The 14061-nt window shown below is 44.4% G+C and overlaps 1 long non-coding RNA gene across 1 annotated transcript; it reads left to right on the top strand.

Moving 5' to 3' along the window:
* The first annotated feature begins 511 nt into the window (after positions 1-511).
* Positions 512-11287, top strand: LOC137637735 (uncharacterized). Its single transcript, XR_011043770.1, has 3 exons — positions 512-576; positions 2467-2686; positions 11041-11287. It is a non-coding gene; the product is annotated as an uncharacterized lncRNA (long non-coding RNA).
* Positions 11288-14061: the final 2774 nt, after the last annotated feature.

Raw genomic sequence — 14061 nt, 5'->3', positions numbered from 1 at the left:
AGGGTTATGAAAGTAGTTTTAAAGGGCAGACCAAGATGGCCACCAGCTACGGTGAAGTAGATCTGCCATCTTTTAACTATATGATATCTATGATCTTCCGCATGTCAACATACGATAATCATTATACATGTACGATTACTTTAAGTCCAGTACGATGTAAGATAAATACATTGGATATATACATATTATACATGTATATGTATGTGTGTGTTTAATTAAACAATTATAGTAAAATATATTGAAATAGGACAGTAATTTGACTCCTAAATAATTATATTGAACATACATGTACGATTACTTTAGGTCCAGTGCGATGTAAGATAAATACCTTGGATATATACATATTATACATATATATGTATGTATGTGTTTAATTAAGCATTTATACTAAAATATATGGAAATAGGACAGTTATGCGACTCCTAAATAATTATATTGAAACTGTGTACGATAATTTTGGTTGAAAAACGACAATTTATGGAGCTTATGTACGATAATCCAGTCGAAGTCTGGTAAACATGAAATTTGGTTTGTTTACGTTTGAAATTCTCTATCAATTTCAAATCAACTCATATTGTAAGTATTTTGCATTAATACACTTATTTATAGTTATAAATACGTGTTTTTTACGTTATATATATCCTTATTATTAAGTTAAATACGTAAATTAAGTATTTATAATGGTATTAAGCTAACTTACCGGGAGCAGAGAAGCCAAGCTGACCTACTCGTATATTTAAAACCAAAATTGATAATAAATTGATGATAAATTTTTAATATATCTATCTCAAAATGTTTTTTTTAATAGTAGAAATTATCTCAATTAGGACTAATTAAAAATATATTCTGATTTATGGCTATATTGTCTATGCCAACTCTGGCCATTTTTCAGTTTGTGTTTTATCGTATTTTATGTCCAGAAATCGATTTTTAATAACAAATTGTTAATTATTTTAATAATAAAACATTAATTGCTTATTCATTATATCGTTTTGTGAATTTCAATAAAAAAAAAGCAGATCAGAGTTATATAGGGTGGTATTGTAGAAAATAAGGAGCCTTTGTATAATAGCGGCCAGTTCCTTCCGGGTGCATTAATAATGGACGCCAATTATCCTAAACCCCCCCAACCTTACCTAACCTACAAGCCATGTCCTTACTTACCTAATGAGGGGCTACGACCCCCTGCAACCCCTTATACTTGCCGTGACCCTAGCATTCCGCAAAAACCACTTCAGCTCAAGTTCTAAAACCTGGTGTTTTGAAGAGACACTGCTTTTATTTATCATTATCTTAAAGATTTCAGACACAGGTCCCTAGACACCTTTTCTATAGGTCCTATTGTGGCTACTCAGGAAATAATCTAACAACAGTATAAGCTCTTATGGGACATGTAACTTTTATCTCAGGCATCTTTTATTCTCTTTGTTATAAGGGTATGTAATGAGTACTTAGGCAGATGGTGATCTAGTCTGGACTTGAAGCCTTCACTTGGAATCCATTCTAAACCAAGTAAGACTGCTTAGAAGTTAAATACTTGTTGATATATTTGATAATATATTGAAGTGTTGATACTATATAACACTTGATCTTCATGACACTTCATCCCTTGCAAAGTATTTATAGAATTGAACGTAAAGCCTTGCCTCTTTACGAGCTGGCTGAACTGTTCACAAATAATTCACTTTGATCTCTTGCTATCACTTACAGTAATTTTATCGAGAGAGAGGAAGGGCAGACCTCTAAACTTCACGGAGACTTCCTCCCATCTAAGGAACACTCATATAAATGACTCCGATGTTTGTATTTGCGTTGGAATAAACTACAAATTTGATACCATTTGTCTTTTTCTTGCTTCAGGGTAAACTCGGATATGCTGTTCTGTCTTGTTTCTCTTCCTCATGTTTTGTTAAAGTTTTTTATAGTTTATATAGGAGATATTTATTTTAATGTTACTCTTAAAAATTTTATTTTTCCTTGTTTCCTTTCCTCACTGGGCTATTTTCCCTGTTGGAGCCCATGGGCTTATAGCATCCTGCTTTTCCAACTAGGGTTGTAGCTTAGCAAGTAATAATAATAATTGTCTCATCCTAGAAAAGGTCTCAGGTTTGTTTATTTAGGGAAAATACAAATTGTATAAAATTTGTAGTGTTTTGATTAAGGTCTGTCTCGGAGAATCTCTACGTAGCTTCCCAGGACGGTTTGCTTGCTGAATGTAACATATCCTATTATCTTGAAGCTTGTTATCTTTCATCTTAAACATCATATCTATATGAAAGTTTAGTGTTGTTTTAGAAATGCAAAGTACTTCAGTGAAATTACGCAAAGTTTTAATCACTTATGATGTATGCATATTTATTCGTCTTCTTATTTTCTTCATTCTTTTACAGTATTTATTTTAAGTTCATAATAGCAGCCATAAGTCTTTGCTCGATGTAATAAATTCACTGCATAATTCAATTTTAGGTAGATGTTGAAACCTTCTCCTCAGCTGTGATTTGCAGGCCACGTGTCTCGCTTGATGTACGATGGACGGCGTAATGTGCAGGGGAAAATAGCAGAGCAAGGAGTCCATATATAGGCTATGGCCTGTCTTGTAATTGCGTCAGAGTCCCGGAAGGAGCTCTCGTGGATTGGCCGTTGAATGGCCACACGTGGCCTGCTCTTCTGGCCGATCTGTTTCGAGGTATGATTTAATTTTCTTTGATTTGCTTTAGTTTTTCTTTACTCCTTCACTGTTTGTTCCGGCGTAGATACAAACCCTCCGATATTTATGGGGTATACTGTACCCCTATTAAAAGCTCCAGGTTTGTGTACTAGGAAAAATACAAAATACTTACAAATTGGTTTTTTCAATATTAAACTTACCCGGTGATCATATAGCTGTCAGCTCTGCTGCCCGACAGAAAAACCTAAGGACCAAATACGCCAGCGATCGCTATACAGGTGGGGGTGTACATCAACAGCGCCATCTGTCGCGCAGGTACTAAGTACTCCAATGTCAACAAAGAACCAATTTTCTCTGTCGTGCCACCGGCAAGACCTACTTAATACGCTGTTGCTTTCTGGATTGATTTTCACGTTATTTGGTGAAGTATTCCTTTCCAGTTTATTAGCTTTCGCTGTGCAGAGGTTCTCTTCATATTTCCTTGCATTCTTTATTGAATTTTGGATTATTTGTTGATGACTTGGATAGATTTTGAATTCCCCCTTTGACTAATTCAAGATGTCTGACCCTTCTCAGGTTCCCAAGTACAGGAAGTGTAGCGCTAGGGACTGTTCAAGGCGTCTTCCGAAGGCCTCTATCGACCCTCACACCATTTGTTCCAATTGTAGGGGTAAAGCCTGTCAATTGGAAGATCGATGTGAGGAATGCGTTGGGCTTTCGGAATTCGATTTTCAAGAATTCCTGAAATATGCACGTAGGCTAGAGAGAGATAGAGTCAGGAGGAGTTCGTCTCGCTCAGTTGATTTTTCCTCTCCCCATGCCCCTCAACCTATTCCTTACCCTGTAGCGGTTACTCCCGACCCCCCTACTAGCACTCATCAACCTTCGATGGCAGATGTGTTGAGTGCCATCCAGACTCTGGGTGAGAGAGTCGAGTCATTGGCGAATGACCGGAATCAACTCATGGCTGACGTCAGAGAGTTGAAAGTGCAGTGGGAAGTGAAGTGAGTGTCAGTGCAGTGAAGAGTGTCAGTGTTACGCATGAGGGTGCGTCTGTTCGTGCCTGTCGTCCTCCCAGTCCGGGACCTCTTGCAAGCTCCCAAGCCCAGGGGAGAAGCAGTGTCGTACGACCAAAGGGTTCGACAGGCTTTAATCAGCGGACAGACGTTCCCTCCGTGGTTTCGGACGTATCTTGCCTAGATCGCCCCACCCACAAGAAGACGAGTGAGCCCGTTCATGTCTCGTCTGCGGAAGAGGTTTCTCGCCAGAAACGCTGGACCAAGGTCTCACGGCCTCTTAAACGCAAGGTCCCTTCCGAGCGAATCCAACGGCCCAGGTGTAGCCACTGGGTCAGTTCGGACTCGCTGCAGTCCTCCGACGACTGCACACCTCCTAAGAGAGGCAAAGTGGTACCGCAACAGGCAGTAACTCCGTCTGTTGCCGCACCAGCTGCGGTAGACCCTAAGTGGTCTTGGCTACAGTCTATGCAGACTCAGTTAGCTTCCTTCATGCAGGAGTATCGGGCGGAGAAGGTTGACGCTGCACCCGTTAGCCTACAACCTCTCTCGGTTGTGCGCCCAGTAGACGCTGAGGCTGCCTGCTCCCACACTCCAGCTGCGAGTGCTCCACCACCTATGCGCAGTCGACCCTGCCAGACGCATGTTGACGTTCACCGACGCACGGAACCCTCCGTTGACGTTCGTGTGCTACCACAACAACAAGAGGGTGGAGTTAAGTTGCCGTGTTTTGACGCGGTGCGTCAGCCTCCGCTATCCACAGTGGTCTCCTCTATCCGATCACAGTCAGGAGTAGACGCTTTGCATCCCCATTCAGCTATGGTTGTTGCCAGTTCCCAGACTGACCAACAGTTTCATGACGTTGGGTCCAGTGCAGTCACGCATGCACCCGTGCTGCCGGACTCAGCCGACCAGCTTTTACCTACTCCTTTGCCGCTTCCTCCTCAACATTCAGACGATGGACTCTCTGATGATGACGACGCTGCACATCTTGACGACCAACACTCGGACATCGATGAACCCAAGACCACGCCTCCCTCCTTAGACTTTAGGAAAGTGCTTGCGCTTTTCAAGGATTTATATCCAGACCAGTTTGTGTCTGCAGCACCACGCTCACCTCCCTCTGAGTTCGCTTTAGGTATGCAGTCAGCAGCTCCTACCTTTACGAAGCTCGTACTCGCTCGCTCGTCCAAGAGAGCTTTAAGGGTACTGGGAGAGTGGTTGCAGTCTAAAAAGCAACTTGGGAAGACATCCTTCATGTTTCCCCCGGCCAAGCTTCCTTCTAGATCTAGCGTCTGGTATGCCACGGGAGAAGTTCTCGGCTTGGGAGTTCCTGCCTCTGCCCAGGGCGACTTCTCAAGTCTGGTAGACTCTCCCCGCAGGCTGGCTATGAGACGCTCCAAGATTTGCTGGACTCCTTCTGATATGGACCATCTTATGAAAGGAGTTTTCCGAGCATTCGAAGTCTTTAACTTCTTGGACTGGTGTTTGGGAGCGTTGAGCAGGAAGACCTCCCCTTCTGATAAGGAGACTTCCATGCTCATCATGTCCTGCATGGACAAAGCCATTCGGGATGGTTCTAGTGAACTTGCGGCTTCTTTCGTGTCCGGGGACCTCAAGAAGCGGGATCACCTTTGCTCCTTCTTGTCAGCTGGAGTCACCCCATTTCAAAAGTCGGAGCTTATGTTTGCTCCTCTCTCTAAGTGCCTCTTCCCTGAGGAGTTGATCAAGGAGATTGCCGCCTCCTTGATCCAGAAAGATACTCATGACCTGGTTGCGTCATCCGCACGCAAAGCCACCCCTTTGCCCTCCGTGCCTAGACCCAGGTTAGACACTCCAGCGTCTAGATTCATTCCGCCCTTTCGTGGCAGAGCCGCCAGCAGAGGAGGTGCTCGTGCCGAAGGTCAACGCGGTAGCAAGAAGAAGGGTTCCAAGTCCTTCAAAGGCAGAGTCTGACTGCCACCTTCTTCAGACAGCAGTGGGAGCCAGGCTCAAGAACTTCTGGCAGGCCTGGGAGAACAGGGGCGCAGACGCACAATCTGTGAAGTTACTCAGAGAGGGGTACAAGATTCCATTCTTGCGCAAGCCCCCTCTAGCAACAACTCCCATCGACCTCTCTCCCAGGCTCAGAGAGGAGGACAAGAGACTAGCTTTGCAGCAAGAGGTGTCTCTTCTACTACAAAAGGGAGCGGTAGTCAAAGTCCGGGACCATCAATCCCCGGGCTTCTACAACCGTCTCTTCTTAGTGGCGAAGAAAACAGGCGGGTGGAGGCCGGTGCTAGACGTCAGTGCTCTGAATGTCTTTGTCAGGCCCCCAGAATCAGTCAAGCCCAAAGTTGCATCCAGAACATGCTGCAGAAGAACCGATGTTCAGTCAGACAGTGGATGAGTCTGATAGGGACGCTTTCATCACTGGAACAGTTCATCGCGTTAGGGAGACTCCACCTCCGTCCCCTTCAATTTCACTTAGCTGTTCACTGGCAAGAGGGCAAGACTTCCTTCATGTTCCCTCCAACGAAGCTCGCTTCGAAAGGTTGCGTTTGGTATGCCACAGGGGAAGCACCAGGCTTGGGAGTACCTGCCTCTGCCCAGGCTGACTTCTCAAGTCTGGTGGACTCGCCTCGGAGAACTGCTATGAGACGCTCGAAGGTTTGTTGGACCTTCTCAGACCTGGATCATCTTCTGAAAGGGTTGTTCAGAGCATTTGAAATGTTCAACTTTCTCGACTGGTGCCTGGGAGCCCTCAGCAAGAAAACCTCTCCTGCGGACAAAGATTCTGCCATGCTAATTATGTCCTGCATGGATAAGGCCATCAGAGATGGATCGGGTGAGCTAGCGTCGTTATTTGTATCAGGGGTGTTGAAGAAAAGGGAACAACTGTGTACCTTCCTTTCCGCCAGCATTACACCGTGCCAACGGTCACAACTCCTTTTTGCTCCACTCTCAAAGTTCCTCTTTCCCGAGGAGCTAGTTAAGGACTTGTCGGCTGCCCTGATACAAAAGGACACGCACGATCTTGTAGCCTCATCGGCTCGTAAGTCTAAGGTTGCCACCTCAGTCCCCAAGACTTATCGCTCCCCAGTGGCTGATACCCCGGCTACGAGGTTCATACCGCCCTTTCGTGGTAGAGCCCCCAGCCGAGGAAGCTCCCGTCCAGACTCTCACAGGAGCAAGTCTAGGAAAGGATCCAGGACATCTAAGGGAAAGAACTGACTCTCAGATTCTCCTGACAACAGTAGGAGCCAGACTCAAGATCTTCTGGCGAGCCTGGGAGAAGAGAGGTGCAGACGCACAGTCTGTCAGTTGGCTGAGGTTCGGTTACAGGATTCCATTCTGCCTCAAACCACCTCTGACCACATCGCCCATCAACCTCTCTCCCAACTACAAAGAAGAGGACAAGAGGCTAGCATTGCAACAGGAGGTGTCGCTACTTGTGCAGAAGAAGGCAGTGGTTATAGTCCGGGACCATCAATCCCCGGGCTTCTACAACCGTCTCTTTCTTGTGGCCAAGAAGACAGGAGGTTGGAGACCGGTGCTGGACGTCAGCTCTCTCAACGAGTATGTCACCAAGCAGACGTTCACGATGGAGACGACCAAGTCGGTCTTAGCAGCGGTCAGACAGGAGGACTGGATGGTCTCGTTGGACTTGAAAGATGCATACTTTCACGTTCCCATTCATCCAGACTCCCAACCTTTCCTGAGATTCGTTTTCGGAAAGGTTGTCTATCAGTTCCAAGCCCTGTGTTTTGGCCTAAGCACAGCTCCTATGGTCTTTACTCATCTGATGAGGAATGTAGCGAAATTCCTACACTTATCGAACATCAGAGCCTCCCTCTACCTAGACGACTGGCTGTTGAGAGCCTCCACGAGTTGTCGTTGTCTGGAGAACCTCAATTGGACTTTAGATTTAATCAGAGACCTAGGTCTATTAGTCAATATAGAGAAATCTCAACTCATTCCCTCCCAATCCATTGTGTACCTGGGAATGGAGATTCAGAGTCAGGATTTTCGGGCTTTTCCATCGGCCCCCAGGATAAACCAAGCCCTAGAGTGCATCATGAGCATGCTGAAGAGGAGCAATTGCTCAGTGAGACAGTGGATGAGTCTCACAGGGACCCTCTCATCACTGGCCCTGTTTGTCGAGCTAGGGAGACTCCACCTCCGCCCTCTTCAATTCCATCTTGCGGCTCATTGGGACAAGGGCTCGACTCTAGAAGCAGTCTCTATCCCTATCAACCAAGAGATGAAGACCACTCTCCTGTGGTGGAAGCACAATCTCCTTCTCAAGGAGGGTCTATCATTGGCCATCCAGACCCCCCATCTTCATCTCTTCTCAGATGCATCGGACTCGGGCTGGGGTGCGACCTTGGACGGACGGGAATGCTCAGGAGTATGGAACAAGGAACAAGGATTACTCCACATCAACTGCAAGGAACTGTTAGCAGTTCATCTAGCCCTGTTGAACTTCAAGTCCCTCCTGCTAGGCAAAGTGGTGGAGGTGAATTCAGACAACACCACAGCCTTGGCTTACATCTCCAAGCAAGGAGGGACCCATTCGAGGAGCCTTTACGAGATCGCAAGGGACCTCCTCATTTGGTCAAGAGGTCTAAACCTCACTCTGGTCACGAGGTTCATCCAGGGCGATATGAATGTTTCAGCGGATCGCCTCAGCAGAAGGAATCAGGTCATTCCCACGGAATGGACCCTCCACAAGAGTGTGTGCAACAGACTTTGGACCTTGTGGGGTCAACCTACCATAGATCTGTTTGCCACCTCCATAACCAAGAGACTTCCGCTTTATTGTTCCCCTGTTCCAGACCCTGCAGCGGTTCATGTGGATGCTTTTCTTCTGAACTGGTCCCATCTCGACCTGTACGCATTCCCTCCGTTCAAGATAATAAACAAAGTTCTGCAGAAATTCGTCTCGCACGAAGGGACACGGCTGACGCTGGTTGCTCCCCTTTGGCCTGCAAGAGAATGGTACACAGAGGTACTTCAATGGCTAGTCGACTTCCCCAGGACTCTACCTCTAAGAGTGGACCTTCTACGTCAACCACACGTAGACAGGTTGCATCCAAACCTCCACGCTCTTCGGCTGACTGCCTTCAGACTGTCGAAAGATTCGCTAGAGCTAGAGGCTTTTCGAAGGAGGCAGCCAGTGCGATTGCCAGAGCTAGAAGAATTTCCACTCGTAGAGTCTACCAGTCTAAGTGGGAGGTCTTCCGAAGCTGGTGTAGAGCCAATTCAATATCCTCTACCAATACCTCTGTGATCCAAATAGCTGACTTCCTTCTTCATCTTAGGAATGAGAGATCCCTTTCAACACCTACGATTAAAGGATATAGGAGCATGTTGGCCTCAGTTCTCCGCCACAGGGGTTTGGACCTGTCTTCCAACAAGGACCTTCAAGACATTCTCAAGTCTTTTGAGACGTCTAAAGAACGTCGTCTTTCCACTCCAGGCTGGAATCTAGACGTAGTCTTAAGGTTCCTTATGACATCTAGGTTCGAACCTCTCCAGTCAGCTTCCTTCAAGGATCTTACCCTCAAGACTGCTTTTCTCGTTTGCCTTGCAACAGCTAAGAGAGTCAGTGAGGTTCATGCCTTCAGCAAGAACATTGGTTTCACAACCGAATCTGCAACATGTTCTTTTCAGCTTGGATTCCTAGCAAAGAACGAGCTTCCTTCACGTCCTTGGCCTAGATCGTTCGAAATACCTAGCCTCTCCAACATGGTAGGTAACGAACTAGAGAGAGTTCTTTGCCCTGTCAGAGCTCTCAAATATTATCTGAAGAGGTCTAAACCTATTCGAGGACAATCAGAAGCCTTATGGTGTGCCATCAAGAAACCCTCGAGACCCATGTCCAAGAATGGGCTTTCGTACTATATAAGGCTTCTGATCAGAGAAGCACATTCTCACTTAAAGGAGGAAGACCTTGCATTGCTGAAGGTAAGGACCCACGAAGTAAGAGCTGTAGCTACTTCGTTGGCCTTTAATAAAAACCGTTCTCTGCAGAGCATAATGGATGCAACCTATTGGAGGAGCAAGTCAGTGTTTGCATCATTTTATCTGAAAGATGTCCAGTCTCTTTACGAGAACTGCTACACCCTGGGACCATTCGTAGCAGCGAGTGCAGTAGTAGGTGAGGGCTCAGCCACTACATTCCCTTAATCCCATAACCTTTTTTAACCTTTCTCTTGAATACTTTTATTGTTGTTTTTATGGTTGTTACGGTAGGCTAAGAAGCCTTCCGCATCCTTGGATTTGGCGGGTGGTCTATTCATTCTTGAGAAGCGCCTGGGTTAAAGGTTTGGTAGAGGTCCTTTAGTAGGGGTTGCAACCCCGTGTACTTTGGCACCTTTGGGTTGATTCAGCCTCCAAGAGGAACGCTGCGCTCAGTAAGGAAGACGAACTTTAAATAAAAAGGCAGAGTAACGGTTCTATTCGACTTCCTTACCAGGTACTTATTATTTCATTGTTATTTGAGATAACTGTTATATGAAATATGGGATACTTAGCTATCCTTTAATCATGTACACTGGTTTTCACCCACCTCCCTGGGTGTGAATCAGCTACATGATTATCGGGTAAGTTTAATATTGAAAAATTTTATTTGTATTAATAAAATAAATTTTTGAATATACTTACCCGATAATCATGATTTAATCGACCCTCCCTTTCCTCCCCAGAGAGAACCAGTGGACCGAGGAATAATTGAGGAGGTGTCAACAACAAATGATTGAGTACCTGGCCACAGGTGGCGCTGGTAAGTACACCCCCTTCTAGTATTGTGATAGCTGGCGTATCCCTCCATAGAATTCTGTCGGGCAACGGAGTTGACAGCTACATGATTATCGGGTAAGTATATTCAAAAATTTATTTTATTAATAAAAATAACATTTTTGATAATTCCTTCCATGCTATAAATAGTATTGTTGTTTTGGTAATTTTATATTTCACAGCACTACGTTCGAAACTTGACGTTAGGGAATCATTAACCCTTTTACCCCCAGGCTCTTTTGGAAATTTCCAACCCTTAACCCCCAGGGGGTTATTTTTTTCCCAGCACATTTTGCAGTATATTTTCTTTAAATTGCTCTAAAAGCCTTAATTTTTGTCATTGAGAGGTCAAGTTGATCTCATTCTCTTGGAAAATGCCTTAATTTTCTCAAAAAATTATCAAAAATATTCAAAAAAAAATTTTATAGCATTTTTTTGCAAGGACGTACCGGTACGTCTATGGGGGTAAAGGGATGAGTTTTGTGAAACGTACCAGTACGTCCTTTGGGGGTAAAAGGGTTAACAGTTACGTGTTGAGTTGAATTTGTAAGCATTTCATGCCATTGTTTTTTTCAGGTCCACAAGAAGCACGACAAGGGATTCAACCTTGAATCCTCAAAACGGCGGAACCGCTGCGATTTCTTTTCGGATATCCCCGAAAAGATGGAATCCGATGATGAAGGGGGCCCAGTTGCGGGGCCAAGCCACACTACAGATTAATATTTCCGGGCCTTTATATTAAACTAACGACATACAGGTACAGTCTAAAGGTAATTTACAAAATATATCTTCTGTTAAAAGGATAAAGAATTTAGAGTTTGTATAGTGTACTTTCAAAGTCCTCTAACATCACTCGGGACGAGAACCGTCATTAGTAAACTACTTGGGCGATCATTACGTCTTAACTGCAATATTTTTTCCATAGCATTTGATGTTCAGTTGCTGATCGTTTCTGGGGAAATTTCAGCGGTTTTCATAAAGTTGGACCAGCCTTCTATTTTATGAAACCTACCTGGTCAAAGTTGGAGCATCTGTTGTAACTTTTTTTCTTATCATAAAAATACTATTTTTTATTGATTTACATTCTTTTCATAATTATTCCATTACCAAAATACAGATGTGAACTTGGTGTTTGACAAAATTATAAATCAAAATCAATATAATTAATAATCACTTAAGAAAAATTATAAAATATACCATAAGTATCTGAGTTCTAAAGGTCTTTCATGAGATTGCATTCAAATTTTTCTTTTTTCAATATTAATCTTACCCGATGATCATGTAGCTGTCAACTCTGTTGCCCGACAGAAATCTATGGTCGGGATACGCCAGCGATCGCTATACAGGTGGGGGTGTACACAACAGCGCCATCTGTGAGCAGGTACTCAAGTACTTCTTGTCAACAAGAACTCAATTTTTCCTCTGTCGTGCCACCGGCTAGACCTACTTGGATACGCTGTTGATTCTGGAGTTATTGTTCACGATTTGGTGATGTATTTGCTCTAGAGTTTAGCCTTCGCTATTCAGGAAGCTTTATCATTGGCTTAGCAAGCTTTTGGAATTAATTTGATTTAATTATGGTGACGAAGAGAGTATGGACTCTCTTTCACTTTTAAATGGCCGACCCTTCCCTTAGACGGAAGTGTTGGTGTCGAAGAGAGTATAGACTCTCTTTCACTTTTTATGACCCACCCTTCCCTTAGACGGAAGTGTGTTTAGGTTTTTGGTAATTTTGCTTAACAAAGTTATAGATTTATTTTATATCTCTCCGCCTTTTATAGGCCTCTTCGATTAACTTTCCATTTATTATAAACTTATAAAAATTAATTTTTATGTTTGTTTATATGCGACCTTTCCTAATAGTAGGCGGTCCTTACTTGGAACCGAAGTTAATTAACATTGAGCCCGTCATATCGTTTTTCCTGTTAAGAATTTATGCTATTTTAATTTTAATGTTTTTGAAAGAATTTCTTTGATAGTCTCGTACTGTTTTCAAAGTTGAACTAACGTTTTGTTTAGTCTCCGCAGTTGTTGACGTTCAGAACGTTCAACTTGCGCTCTATCGTTACGATAGAGAGAGAGTATTTCACGGTTTCACGTTGCAGTAAGAGTAAACCGATTCTAGCGTTTCGTTCATTCTTTCTTAGCTTAAATGGTTTTAATTCTAATAAAGGAACTTTTGATTTGGGAAACCTTTCAGTTTTTTTCCTTTAACAAATAATATGTTTTAACGATATATATAATTGGGCTCATCTCTCAGGTTCTAAGTCAAGAGAGAGAGAGAGAGAGATAGAGACGGAGGGAGAGAGTGGAGGATAAACGTTTCGTTCAAGCGGGTAACGTTGTTCTCGTTTTTTGCTCTTCTCCCTAGTCGCTATAGGGGAAGAAGGTAAAACGTTTCCAGAGTTTTATTCTTGTTCCCAGGCTTTATGCGGTGAGAGATTTTAAACGTAGTTTATTTGATCTAGTGTTTAGTCTCTTTTCCAGCCACTGAATTCTTTATCTTTAATTATGTTTTTCTGTTACATTGTAATACTGTTTTCGCAATTACTACCTTTTAATGAAGGATAGGGTTGCGTGTTTCAGGTACAAACCACTTAAAGTTTCGAGTTCAGTGAAATAAGTGCAAACAGAAAATCAAAAGTGATAAAGTGATATGCGCAAAGTGTTACAGTGTTGCGTTCGAGGGTTCGTCTGTTCGTGCCAGTTGTTCACCTAGTCCGATACCTCTTACAAGCTCCCAAGCCCAGGGGAGAAGTAATGTCGAAGGACTTATGGGTTCCACAGGCCTTGATCGACGAACAGACGTTTCCCTCTGTGGTTTCGGGTGTATCTACACACGTTGCCGACGTGATCACCCCACCCACACAAAGACGAGAGAGCCCATTTATTCCTCGTCTGCGGAAGAGGTTTCTCGCAGAAACCATGGACCAAATCTTGCAGCTTTTAAGTGCAAGTCGGTCCCTTCCGCGCAAGTCCAACGGCCTAGGTGTAGCCACTGGGTCAGTTCGGACTCGCTGCAGTACGACAACTGCACACCTCCCAAGAGAGGCAAGGTGGTACCGCAACAGGCAGTAACTCCGTCTGTTGCCGCACCAGCTGTTTTAGACCCTCAGTCACAACGGACAGTAGCTCCGTTTGTTGTTGTCTTTCATAGACCCTAGTGGTCCATGCTGCAGACTATACAGTCTCAGCTTGCTCCTTCATGCAGGAGTATCATGCTGGAAGGTTGACAATGCACCTGTTAACCTACAACCCGCCGAGGTTGTGCGCTCAGCAGATACTGCGGCTGCCTGCTCCCACCCTCCACCTGTGAGAGCTCCACCACCGATGCGCAGTCCACCCTGCCAGACACATGTTCTTACTGCACCATCTGCTAACATGCGTGAGCTACCGCATCAGCAGTGGGAAGGTTCTGTAGAGCTGCCGGGTTCCAGCACTATGCGGCTTTCTCCGCAGCCCATGCAGCATGCTCTGCATACCTTACAGCATGCTCTGCATACCTTACAGCATGCTCCGCATACCATGCAGCATGCTCTGCATACCTTACAGCATGCTCCGCATACCATGCAGCATGCTCTGCATACCTTACAGCAT

The sequence above is a fragment of the Palaemon carinicauda genome, unplaced genomic scaffold (assembly GCF_036898095.1).
Source record: "Palaemon carinicauda isolate YSFRI2023 unplaced genomic scaffold, ASM3689809v2 scaffold951, whole genome shotgun sequence".
NCBI classification, from domain to species: domain Eukaryota; kingdom Metazoa; phylum Arthropoda; class Malacostraca; order Decapoda; family Palaemonidae; genus Palaemon; species Palaemon carinicauda.
Note: the sequence above shows the minus strand (reverse complement) of the source record. Positions and strands in the feature narration are given on the sequence as shown.